Genomic DNA, 13,395 nt, shown 5'->3' on the forward strand with positions numbered 1-13,395 from the left:
AAAGCAGTTCTGGTGGAAAACATTGCCCCTTGGTGACCTTGTTTAGCTCAAGATTTGTGCACAGTTAAGAAGAAAGAGCACCTAACCTGCAGACCTATGTAAAATCTTACCTCTTCTGGGGAAGGCTCCACAGAAGCTAAAGGTTTACAATGACTCAGACCTCTCCTTGTCTCCATGTTCTCATCTGGAAAAGCTGCTTCTTCCTGAAAACTGTGCACTGAGCACCTGCTATATGCCATTGCCTTGTCCCATGTGTTGCAATGGCACATGCAGAGGAAGGTCATAGCAGTGTCTCTGAGAACCTTGGTGAAGGTCCTTATATATGGAAAAACCAGAACAACACCAGCTACCATAGCTGGAAACATCTGCTCAACCCCACTCACCAGAGCAGGCCTGTAGAGTCTTGCTTCATCCCTGAACCCAAATGGGCCAGGGGAGGAGAGCACTGCAAGGGCTTCACACTAGAAATTTCCAGGCCTGTATTCATTTCCCTGAAGGCAAAACCAAGGTCCAGAAAGGGGCAGAGACTTGCTCGGGGACACATATCCGAAATAGCACCATAGTACGGACTGAATGTTTGGGTCTCCCACAAAACCTCAGTGTGCTGGTATTTGTAGGTGGGGGCCTTTGGAGGAAGTAGGTTTGATGAAGTGGTGAGGATAGAATCAGTACCTTTATAGAAAGAGACTAGAGCACTAGGGTGAATGTTTGGGTCAGGATTAGGATTAGAGGTAAGCTTGCCTATACCTGTTTGCCCCATGAGGACATGGCAAGAAAGAGGACATTTGCAAGCCAGGATGAGAGTCCTGCCCAGAAATGGAAGCCTCCGGCACCTTGGTCTTGGACTTTCAGCCTCCAGAACTGTGAAAATTAAATGCCTGTTGCCTGAGCCACCTAGTTATGTGTTGTGTGACAGTTGCCAGAGTTAACTGAGCCATGTCAGGACTTCTCACCCCCTTTCTGGTACGTTTTGTGCCTTGTGTCCCTCTCCCCAATGAGATAGTCACAGTTCAACCAATACCCACAAGGGTCCTCCCACCAGGACTCCCAGTGAGTGGCAGAGAAGAAACTGACAGCCTAGCAAAGGCTGCGAGAATCTGAGCAAGATGGAGGCCCCATTCTATGGGTGTAGGCCCAGGTGGGCAGGGCCATTCTCCCACTACCTAGGCAAAGGCCTGGGCACAAGCCTCTGGGAGAGCTTTCCAACAAAAACTCTGGAGACTTGGAAAAGGGATTCTTGGTTTCAGCAGGAGAAAGCAAACAGCAGTCAAAACTAATAAATGTTTAATTAAATGTCCACAGAAGGTACCACTGTGTCAACATCATTAAATTGCTCAATGAATTATCCCTAAAAATCTCGTTACAGGTGAAAACGATTTAAATTTTCTCACTTTGTAGGAATTTCCCAGTACCCTTAATTATTCCTAAGAGATCAGAGCCATTATAAATTCGTGCCTTGTAGACAATTAAAAACAAAATCAAAATACATTTTAAGAAGTCCTTTTTGAGGAGGCTGTTTATAATGCATGAAGTATTGCTGTGTTTTTAAGCATTTACTATGAGGGCTGTGCCTGGTTCCCCAAAGCAAAGCTATAGACTGGCCTACAGTCACCACAGCCCCGTGTTGCATCTCCTATGGACAGCAGCAGGGACGCTGCTAAGCAACAGGGATTCTTTTAGCTCCTATACACTGCCATCCTACCTGCTCTTAGCAGAAATGTTGTGCAGCATGTGACTGTTTCAACGGGCCATCTTTTCATAATCAAAACAAATGCAAAAGGAAAACTCCACAAGATAAATGAAATGGCCTGGCATGGTGGTGCATGCCTGTGATCCCAGCCCTCGGGAGGCAGAGGCAGGAGGGTTGCTACAAGTCCAAGGCCAGCCTGGGCTACATAATGAGTTCAAGGCCAGCTGCACTCAAAAGTGAGACCCTGTCTCAAAACAACAACTGATCCTTGGTACAAAAATAAAAAATGAAAACAAGATAAATGAAATGCCAGAAATTAAAGCAGGCTCCGAGGCCACTGAGGCTGCGAGCTCTGAGCCCTGGAAGTCGGGCCTGCGCCTGTCTCTCCATTTTGTCATAGGCCATGTGTCCCGCACGGCTCTGAGCTCTCAGGAGGGACTGGGTGGATCGAGCTAAGGAGTTAGACAAGCGCCTTGCTCGCAGACCACACTTGCATTCCTCACTACTGCCGAGGCGCAGGAAAAGCTGACAGACGCCACACCGCAGGCGCAAACCCAGCCAGACCGCACCAACTAAATCGCAGCGCCTCGCCTCCCAGTGGCCTGGAGTGGGGACTGTGTTGATCCCCGCCTTTGTGGCCCTTCCCGCCCCGCCCGTGGTCTACTCCACCCTGCCTGCAGCGACCCTTCTAGGTGTGGCCCCACTTCAGGGCGTGAGGGACCCGGCCAGGCCAGACGTCCTGACGCAGTGGCAGCCGCTGTCCGGAGGTGTCCACGGAAATGAGAGGACGCGGGTGTCTGCGCTGGCTGCTTACCTGGGCCCTGTGGGGGTGCGGGAGCCTTCCCAAAAGGGAGCAGTCCTGTGAAACGTTTCGTTCATTTCGAGCTGAGGCCAACTGCATGATTATCTTTATTTATCTTCTCTTTTTAGTGTATAAGTAAAATACTGGAGGGCCGCCTGGAGTAGTGACATAAAGTCACCGCACAGACATTTGCTTGGGCCTGCGGGATCCGCTCAGTTTCAGGGGAAAAGCCGAGAGCATGCGTGCTTGCGTGCGTGTTAGGGGAGGGGGAGGACATTCTGAGAAAGTCGGTGGAAAGGTAAGAGCATGGGGTCTGGCCCCAATCACCAATTTTCTCTCCTAATCTTTCCCCCAACTCCCTGACCTCCCCATCCTGACAGCTCACACTCCGCCCCCTTGTGTGGAGCTCTCTTCCCCGCCTTTCCTGCCTGAGGAGCTTCCAGCCTCCCCCAAGGTCCTGTCCCCCTCTGGGTCACTGAGAAGTCTGCTCCACCTCTCTCCCTTAACAGTGCTGGCTGTGCACAGCACCTCTGGAGGGGGCATGCACAGGGCTTCCCCAGGATGGCTCTCAGCTGAGCTAGTGGCCACAGGATTTACAAAGGACGTGCTGCCTAGAGAAAGCCAGCACCAGCGGCAGAACAGGAAACGGAAGGTGCCAAGCCAGGGCATCTGTTAGGAGAAGGCCCAGTCGTCCGCCTGGTCCACCCAGGAACTCCCAAGAGAAAACGGGTCATGGTCTCTCCGGCTCTTCTGCTGTTTGGCCTCACCCGAACAAGTGTGGGAGGGACACAGACTTCCAGGAACTCCTGGCTTTCACTGCCAGTGCAGGAGAGGCTCCCGCAGCCCAGGGTGGCCCTGTGAAGAAGGCTGCAAGAGGGAGACCTGGAGGGAGGATGGCCATGTAGAGCCAGTAGAGATAGCCCAGGTGTCCAAGGGCAGAGATGGGCAGTGTTCACAGCAGCGGCTCACAGTGGCGTGGCACAGTGCGGCCCAGAGGACACTTGTTACAGTTCCAACATGAAGGGACCCCAAGGACTCCCAGCAGGTGGGGCCTAGAGGTGACTGGACCTCATCAGAGGGTTGATGAGCTCATAGTTGAATGGGCTGCTAGAAGGGGCCCCAGGTGGAGGAACTAGGTATTGGGGCTGTGCCTCTGAAGGGTATCACTTGGCCCTGGCCCCTTCCTCTCTGGCTCTTCCTTATTCCTTGTGTTTCCTGGCTGCCATGAGGAGAGCAGCTTTCCTCAGCCTTCCATCACCATGTTTCCCCTCACCACAAGCCTAAAGTGAGGGAGCCAGGTGACCATGGAGTGAGACCTTTGAAACTGTGAGCTAAAATGAAGCGTTCCTTCTTTAAGTTGTTTATCACAGTAGTTTGTCACAGCAATGAACAGAGGAATAACACAAGGCTCTCTTCCCTTCTTATATGTGTGCCTGCCTGTCCCCAGCTCCTACAGGTCAAGGACTGTGCTTTACTCCTCCTAGGATTCACAGCACCCACACATGACAGGTGCTGCATACATACGGCTGAATGGCAGATGAAGGGTGCTAGGCAGCCGTGGGGGAGACTGGAAGGCTTCATTGTATTAGCGTGCATTCTGAAGCCAGACTGCCTCGGTGAGCGCCTGGGTCTACGGAGTGACCTTGGGTGAGTCCCTTGGCTTCTATGGGCCAAAAGAGGATGATAACAGGACAGACTCAGTCTTGTTCACAACCCTTAGGGAAAATGTGTCAGGATTCTGAATCTTTCTGATACATGCATTACTGGTCACATAAAATGCCACTGAGGACTGGAGCAACACCCTACAGTCAACTAAATATAACCGCACTTCTGTGACAGCAGCAAATGGTCAGACCAAGTAGGACAAATAAAGGACCATAATAACCTCATGTTACTTCTGGTCAGGTTTTGCCAGACAAATTCTAACAAACTGAAGTCTGGTTAGGTTTTTGAGTTGGATGAAGTTGTTGATGAGGACGTTACAAATTTTGTTGCGGGCTGGGTTTTAGTCACAAACAAATTCTCTATTTTAGGAGATCCTTGAATTTTGAAATCACAGGCAGTTGTGGACCTGTGGTTATCTGGGAATGTGCTTATAAAGATTACAAAAGAGAGTTAATGATAAGCTTTTCTACATACAGCAAGTCCTTGATAAACACACGGGCTGTTATTGGTAATAATAATATTACTGTTATCACCATTCCTAACATTATCATCATTAGAAAGAAAAGATTCCATCAGAGAGTTGAGTACCATATCCCACGCTGTGACATCACCCGTCCTACACATTTCCACAAGCATCCACTGAACACCCTCCATGTGCCTAGCACCATGCCGGCACCGTGGTACAGGATTGCTTATTTACTGAAATTTTCCACTAGATTGCAAGCTCTTTGAGGAAAAGAGCTTCATCTTGTTCTCTACTTCATCACTAGTACTTAGCACAGAGCCTTACAATGGTAGGGGCTCAATAAATACTTGAATGGCTTCTCTCAAAGAATTAAGTTTCAGTCTATTGTAGGAGAGATGGACAATATTTTCAATAATGAAAAAGCAAAAGCTAAATAGCACAGAGAGAAAAAGGATTAACTAGGGCTCAAGTGTATGGGTCTAAGAAGACTTCCTAGAGTTAGAAACATTTGAAATGAATGGTTTTATCAAATCTGGGGACAGCGAAAAGCAGAAGGAAGAGGCTGTGCAAAAGCGGAGAAGGGAATCCTCCGGATTTGCAGGACCTCCCCGCAGTAGCTGCAAACACGCCCTCCTCACCAGCCGGAGCCCTCCGCAGGGACAACCATACACTGCTGCAGAATAAGCCTGAACAAATTTAAGAAGATGGAATGATTCTGTGGACCTTTTTCTGGCTACAGTATTATAAAACAAGAAATCAACAACAGGAAGAAGTTCAGAAACTTTATAAGCATATAAAAATTAAACAACTCTGAACAATCAGAAGGTCAGGGAGGAAATCACAAAGGAAATTGCAAATTTTCTTGAGACCCATGAAAATAGAAGCACAACACACCAATACCTCTAAGATACAGTAAAGGCAACATTCAGATGGAAGTTTATCACAATAAACAAAGACATGAAAAAAAGTAGATCTCAAGTAAACAACCTAATGATGCACCTCAAGGAACTAGAAAAACAAGAACAAACACAGCCCAGAATGTGAGAGGAAGGATATAATAAAGATCAGAGCAGAAATAAAGGACATGGAAGCTTTAATAGGAAAGTTCAATGAAATGAAAAGTTGGTTTTTTGAAAATATAAACAAAATCAACAAACTTTCAGCTAGGCTAAGGAAAAAAGACTTAAATACAATCAGAGATGAAAAAGCGATACCACAGATTTACGCAGAATAAGAGACTGTTGTGAACAGTTGTACACCAAAAAAATTGAATAACCTGGAAAAATGGAGAAATTTCTGGATATATGCAACTTACCAAGACTGAGTAATGAAGAAATAAAAAATCAGAATGGATCAATGGTAAGAGATGGAGTTGAATCAGTAATAAAAACTCTCATCCAAGAAAAGCTCAGAGCTTGATGGCTTCACTGATGAATTCAACATTTAAAGAACTAGTACTGCTTCTTCCTAAAAAATTGAACAGATAAAAATATTTCAAGATCATCTTATGAGGCCATTGTTACACTAATACTATAACCAAAGACGCAACAATAAAAAGGAAATTCTCAGGCCAATATCCTCAGTCAACAGAATACTAGTAAACCAAGTTCAATGGCACTTTAAAAAGATCATTCACAACAATAGAGAGGCATGAAGGAAGCAGGGGCCTTTGAGCTCCAGCACAGCATAGGAATTTAGGGGAAGTAAGTGATTTTCACTTTCTGCCTGGGTTTTGAAAAAGGCAGAGTCAAAGACTGTGAAAATAGATGTATCCGTCCAGAAGGGCAGGTTCTGCGCCCATCTTGGGCAGAGCTGATTCAGGCTGTCCATGTTCATTCAGTTGGTCGGGTGGAAAAGTAGAGCGAGGGACAAGGGTGCCCGTGCGGCAGGGCTGCCTGTATGAGGTCTGCAACGCTGGTTTAAGGGAGAAAGCCTTGCCTACTCATGCAGGGAATCCAGTCAGAGCTGAGGACAGCGACCCTCGAGAGATGCCCAGCAGCAGGAGGACAATGTCTGTTAAGGTAGAAGGCCTCGCACTGGCTGTCGGCCGAGATGGAACAGTGTAACACCCTGTGAGGAAGGAGTGGGGATGGAGGTGCAGGTGGGGCATGCACAGGGCCCCAATCAGGTAAGCAGATCTATTAAGATGAGGAGAAGGGACTTACACTGTTGGGGAATCAAGCTACAAACAAGGAAAGGGAAACCTGGGGTTATCCCCAGGGGCTGGATTGTAATCAGAGGTGCTGAGGAGAACTCCCAGTGGTTGATGTCTAAGTAGAAAAAGAAATAGGTATAGGTGGAAAATACAGGTGTATATACATACTCACACCTGGGAATGTGCAAACACACATCTTCCTTAATCATTTCTACTCAACCTGAGCTCTAACATTCTGAATACAGGGAGATCCACAGTGATCAGATTTTAGCTTCTAAATTACATTTGCAATTTAAAAAAAAAAAAAGGAGAAACACTTGGAGAAGGCAGGAATGAGCCTGGAACATCTTGCTATCCAAATAGTAAGTGCTCAAAAGAACAATGGGAAAAGCAAGAAAAGATACTGTGTCTAGAATTTCTAGAACAATTTCAACATAAATAAATAGCATTATTAATCATATACCACAGCATAAAGAATCGGGAACCCAGAGCATTAAAAATTACTGAAAATATGAAAAGTTTGATGAGGAACACAATGTTTAGTTACAAAGAGAAAAGCAGTAAAAACAGTAACCTGGCAGCAGAGAGCCTGGCAGGTGACCAAGTGGACATCATCAGTAATGGGACACACTGAACTTTGGTGCCACCTGAGAGGAGAACAGAGCATCATTTTGTGACATTTCTGCCAAAAATCCACGTCCTAAATCTAACCAGGATAAAAATCCAGATGGAAGGACATTCTAGAATATGACTGGCTTATGATCTTCAGAACAGTTGAGGTCATGAAAATCAAAGGAAGACTGAGGAACAATTTCACACTGCAGCAGACTAACAGGATTTGATGTCCAAAGGCAACGTGCGACCCTAAACTGCACCATCGGTGGTAAGGGTTATCGCCATTATCGAGACAGAACCGAGACTTCTGTGGCCTGAGATCCAGATGTTGGAATGCATGATGTGAACTTCACAATCTCGATGGTGGCTCTCTTTATTCACTGGAAATACAGTACGTAGGGGTGACAGGCTTCATGCTGGATACTTGCTTTCAGATGATCCAGTAGAAGAGACTTCTTTATTTTATATCTGCAAGTTTCCTGTACATTCGAGATGACGATGACGACGACGAAGATGACGTGTGCGGGTACATGCTCCAGTCTCGGAAGCAGAACTCTAAAATGTAAACACTCAGGGAAGAAAGACCCGTCTCTGCTGAACCCTGGAAAGGAGGCTGTGAGGGACAGAGGGTGGATTCCGCATCACAGTGCCCGTCTGTCTGCTTCACATCTGGGGTTTGCTTCACTCCCAGCGTGTGGAGTCAGGTGCTCTAGGAGCTGCTTCTCCGTCCATGCTGTGGCTCAGCCCTTCAGCTTCATGGAGACTGGCTTTCATATCTGGCCAAGGCAGCCAGTTCCCCTGAGTATGGCTCCTGTCTATAGGCTGTTCATACAATGTTGGAAAACACAAAACCATCCTAAAGTGTGATTTTGCACTTTTCTTTTTGCTTGTTTATAAGGTCCAACATGAGCGAGATGCTACTGCCTCCAACCCACTTCCTTCTTGGCCACCTAATTACCTTTCGTGCATCAACATCAACATCAAGAGGATGCTTTTCCCCAGCCAGAGAGCAACTGGAACCTTTTAATACCTTGGTAGCCATTCAGGACGGATGGAATGGGGGAAGTTGGAAAGTAAGTACCTGTCACACTTTTTCTTAACCTTTGTGCCTAGCTAGGAGATAGAGCTCCACCTCGCTGTGTCCTGTCAGGTTACCAGCCCTCCATGCAAGAACTATTTCTCCAGCATCTTCTCTGTGGCAGACAGCACTGTAAATTATTGGGCAGCACACACAACAGATAATGGTGCCTTGCACCAGGTTCTTCTTTCTTCTTGCTCTACCTGGGTATTTCTACTTGGACTTCAAGATTCCATTCAAACCTCTGGAGGGCTTCCTTGTCACTGTGCCCAGAGAACACTGATTATTGTTTCCTGAGCTGTTATAGTACTTTATTCATACCCCTTTTATACCACTCCATTATCTTATTCTCTAAGTTAACAGACTATTCTGGGGCCCCGTTTAAACTTTACAGAAAAACGGAGGAAAAGGTACATAGAGTTCCCATACCACTCCAGCCACTCTCTTTTCCTTAGTATTAACATCTTTCATTAGAGGGATCCATTTGTTACAATTGATGAGTCAATTTAAAGCCCAGCACGGTGGCCCAGGCCTGTAATCCCAGTACTCAGAGGGCTGAGGTAGGAAGATCACTGCCTAGGCTACATAGTGAGTTCAGTGCCACTCTAAACTACATAGCAAGACCCTGTCTTGAAAAAAAACTCATTTTTTATCTTGTGCATTTCATGAGCTTAGCAAGTGTACAAGAGCAAATACCCACCATTCTAGTAATGTACAGAATGATTTCAGGGCCCTAAAAATTCTCTGTGCCATGATTCTGGAAGGCCGAGGAAGGAGGATCTCGAGTTCAAACTCTGTCTGGGTAACTTGGTAAATTAGCAGTACCCTACCTCAGAAAGGTAGAGAGGAGAAGGCTGAGGTTATGGCTCATTGTAAAGGACCTATTCATCCCTTCTTCCCTCCACAGCTACCTTTCTGGTGATCCACTGAGCAAGAGAGATGACTGAAGAAGAAAAAGATGACGCAACAGAAGGTTGTGCTGAGGACCCTGGTATGCAAAGAAGACTCTGAACTCAAGCTTGGATTAGGAATGTGTGGTTGATTAGATTTGGAGCAGCGGATATTAACTTTCTCTTTCCCTCTGATGGTGGGATAATCGTCCTTGTTAGACTTGGCCATGTGACTTGCTGTGGCCAATGGAATGTGAGCAATCACAGTGCAAGCAGAAGCCTCGAATGCAGAGGCACGGTTTGGTCTTGGGTGTTCTCCCAATCTGTCATGAAGAGGACATCCCTAGGGACTCAGTGCACTTTGGGTCAGGGTTCTAGAAAGAGACAGAAGCTCACCTGAACCGACATCCTGGAGCAGAGGCACCTTGGCAGACCTGCAGGTCTGTGAGCAGGACAGAAATGGGTATATTGTTCTTTGGGGGTTGTCATCAGCAGTGGTGATTCATACAGACAACTTCCTGGGGAACAAGGAACATGGGAAACATTATTCAGATAAACAGGGAGAGGTTAAGAGAGAACCTAGATTAGCACAGGGGGATATGCGCTTATTGAATATTTATGACTGGCAGGAGCCACTCAGTTAGCTGCCAATGGAAGTGGAAAGGTGGAAACGCTGGCTGGGGCCAGTAAGGGTCAATGGTAATCGCTCTCAGATTCTGAACCCCTGCTTCTTCCTGCAATGGCTCATGATTGGTGGGCCAATCATGACTGCCCTGTTTTCCCTTTTCCAGCCTCTCTTTAGCAAGAGAATGGCTATGTGATCCATGTTGGCCCTTGAGAACTAAACAGAAATGTTTTCATGGATTTCTAAAGAGCCTTTTTCTTTTCTGATGAGTGATGTCAGGTGTGGCTAGAGCAGTCTTTCACTCTCCTGGCTTGAGCCAGATGCAGTTGCTGGAGTTATGACAACCTTCCTGCATTGATGAGGGAATGGCCAGACACATTTCGGTGACAATGGCCCCACCATCTTTGAGCTGCTGAGCCAATGCTTGGAATTGCAGCAACCTACTCTAGACATCTGACTGTATGAAGAAATAGTTCCTTCTCTGTACAAGCTCCGATAAGGGGGGCTTTGTGTTGGTGTGAGATTTTGTGTTAGTTAGCTTTCTGAACCAATACAATAGCTAACATTTACATTTACAAGCACTTACTACAAGCCTGGCACCGTGTTAAGCATTTTAAGACATTATGCCATTTAACCTTTCTAAATCCTATGAAAATTGTATTAGCACCACATTGACATTCTTTCCAGAGGTCAGATCTGCGAAAGGGTCCACTATCCAATTCCACCAGACTCCTGGTGCACATATCCTTGTCCAGTTGCAGCCACCACAATTCAGTAAGTTGGAGTTTTACTCTACCTGGATATAGCCTGGGTGAGAAATTGCCTTGAGAAACAGAGGTAAGCCAGGATCCTCTGTTCCCTCCCAGTAACAGGGAGAAGTTGTGAGTGGCAGTTACAGGCCTGAGGACTGTGGGCTTCTGAGGCCCCTGGGGGCTCTTCTGAGCTCAGCACAGCCCAGGGGACAGTGGGGATGGGCAGAAAGGGTGCTGAGGCACTCTCAGTGCTTCCAGAGCCTGAGTCAGCCAGGCTCCTTCGGGTCTTGTCAGCTCGATGGATGAAGCCATTGAAAACAACCCTCACACTGCTGCTGGATAATTCCCCAACCAGTTCAAGAAGGAAACATCTCTGAGATAGTCATTCACTCCTTCATATAGATGAGTTTCAGTTTTCTTTGCAATATTCAGGCGAAAAGTACTTAAAAGAACAAAAGTTTCGTTAGGTGATATTGGATAAATGTTGCAGAATGAATAAATGTGTGTACAAATGAGCTGCATTCACAAGAGTGTTCAGAAGCCTATGGGTGGGCTCTTTGAGTTGTGCCCAGGGCTGGACACACACATACACACACACACACTCTCTCTCACACACACACACACACACACACACACACACTCATACATATGCACTCACAGCCTTTAAGAGGGAATGCGGAATTTTCTAGGTCTTCTTAGGTGACAGAAGCAAGATTCAAAAGGTTTAAGAAGTTAGAAAAAAACAAGGGCAATGAGCTCCTGAGCCTGTTACCGAAGCAGTCTTCAGAACGAGGGGCCCAAAAGAGATGTGAGTCAGACCACACCTAAAGGCTGAACTCAGTTCTGAAAAGACACCCAGGCACACTGGTGACCCAACCAAAAGCCGCGCAACAGGCATATGCACAGGGTGAAGAAGAAGAGCAGGACAGAAGTGGCCTCAAAGGAGCAGGATCTCTGGGAGCAGCTGGAGGATGTGTTATGTAGAGTCAATTAGAACACCTGGCCTCTGGGACATGTGTGGAGCTTTGTAAAGATTTGCTGAACCAACCAAGTGGGGTTTCCCAAAGTATGAAGAGCTTTCCATAAAGGATTTGAATTTCCTGCCCATGGGTGTATGTAAGTAAAAAACAGACAGCCTCTTGTTGGTACTGTTCTAGGAAAGATCCAAGTGTCCAGTAAAGATTTGAGAATAGATGTTAACTTCTCTCAAGTCCATGGAATTTTATTCCATGTGGCTAGATGTTAGCCATGTTTACCTCTCAGGCATTTCTCTTCTTAAATTGGTGATTTCCAAAGAAAAGAGAGGAAGGAAGAATGAAAGCAGAAAAGAAAAAGGAGAGAAAAGGACAGTGCAGGACCCCTTAGGCTCCCAGAGGCTGCCCCTTCCCAAGGTGGGGGATGGACTACCTGTGGATACCACATCATTACAGTCTTGCTCATGCTGCATGGCAGTTGTGTCTGTCCTGGGGTGTCTGTTCTGTACCATTTTGTCACTAACACACAGTGTAAACAGTTTCTATTGATAAACATTTGTTGAGTGAACAAGTGAGTGAATGAATGAATGAATAAATAGTGCACTTGCTCAGGCTTTGTTAGGGACTTGTTTTCTAGAGTGGAACACACTTCATACAATGTTCTTAGGTAGGGTTTGTGGATATTATTCCAGAGGAGGGAAAGGGAAGCCAGACAGCTGAGGGTGGGAGAGACATGGTGGAGAAGTGAAAGCTACCCTCGTGGATTTCAGAAGTGCCTGGGATGTTGTACCTGAGGCTAAAACATCAGGCCATGTTTACTTCTATAAACTGCTTAGAGTTTTCATAAAAACAAAAAATAAACAGCAAAACTTCTTGTTACTTTTGTGTCCCTTCTTGCTGTGCTGTTTTTTGTTAATGAGATATGCAAGCATCCATCCCTCAATTCTAGGTCTGATAGTCTCTTTCCTTTGTGCTGGTCTCCAACATTTAGACAATTTGAGTACTGATCTGAGTAAGGGTTTTAGTGAGCAGAAGCCCTTAGCAGATGAAGGGATGTCAAATGAGGTCAGGGCCTCCTGTTCCTTATCAGTGTTTGAGCCCAAGCTGGGTCTAATACATAGCAGATGCTCAGAAATATGTGGAGGATGAATAAAATATTTACTGTCTGCCTCGAAGCCAGATATATAATGAGCACCTTACTAACATTACTTGTTAATCCACTAACACCCTTGTGATTAAGTGTGATTCTGATCTTAAACACACACACACAAAATAAGATGAACTAAGCACAGTGGTGACTGAATGAGGCAGGATTCAAAAGCAGAGCTGCCTGACTGGGAAGCCAGGCTGTGTCCTTGTCAGAGCTAGTAAGGGGCAGCGGCCTTTGGCCCAAGTGAGGCCAATCCTCTGGGCTCCTCCTGCCACCAGCCTGGCCCTTGCTTCCTCTGGTCATTCTTGGTTCCAGATCTCTGGCAACCTGCTCCAAGAGCTTTTAAGAACAAGGAGGGATGTGAGCAGCAAACAGATGATGGAAAGAGTTAGGTCAATGACAGAGGGATGGTGGACAGGAGAATCAGTGCATGGATAGCCAGTTACTTACAAAGGCTCCCTCCCCTCCCTGCACCTATAGCATCAGCCTTTTCATTTCCTCTGGCCACAGATGCTAAAACATGGATCAGCCCT

General features: G+C 46.4%; 1 long non-coding RNA gene across 2 annotated transcripts in view; it reads right to left on the reverse strand.

The window, feature by feature from the left end:
• The window catches only part of LOC104874651, a 50,472-nt gene that overhangs the window by 25,295 nt on the left and 11,782 nt on the right, over positions 1–13,395 (reverse strand). For both annotated transcript variants that reach the window (XR_783806.3, XR_783807.3), the window contains exon 2: positions 9,758–9,879. This is a non-coding gene — a long non-coding RNA (uncharacterized LOC104874651). The remainder of the gene's footprint in view (positions 1–9,757; positions 9,880–13,395) is intronic.

This window comes from Fukomys damarensis, unplaced genomic scaffold, assembly GCF_012274545.1.
Source record: "Fukomys damarensis isolate Sample0158 unplaced genomic scaffold, DMR_v1.0_HiC HiC_scaffold_35, whole genome shotgun sequence".
In the NCBI taxonomy this organism is placed as follows: Eukaryota; Metazoa; Chordata; class Mammalia; order Rodentia; family Bathyergidae; genus Fukomys; species Fukomys damarensis.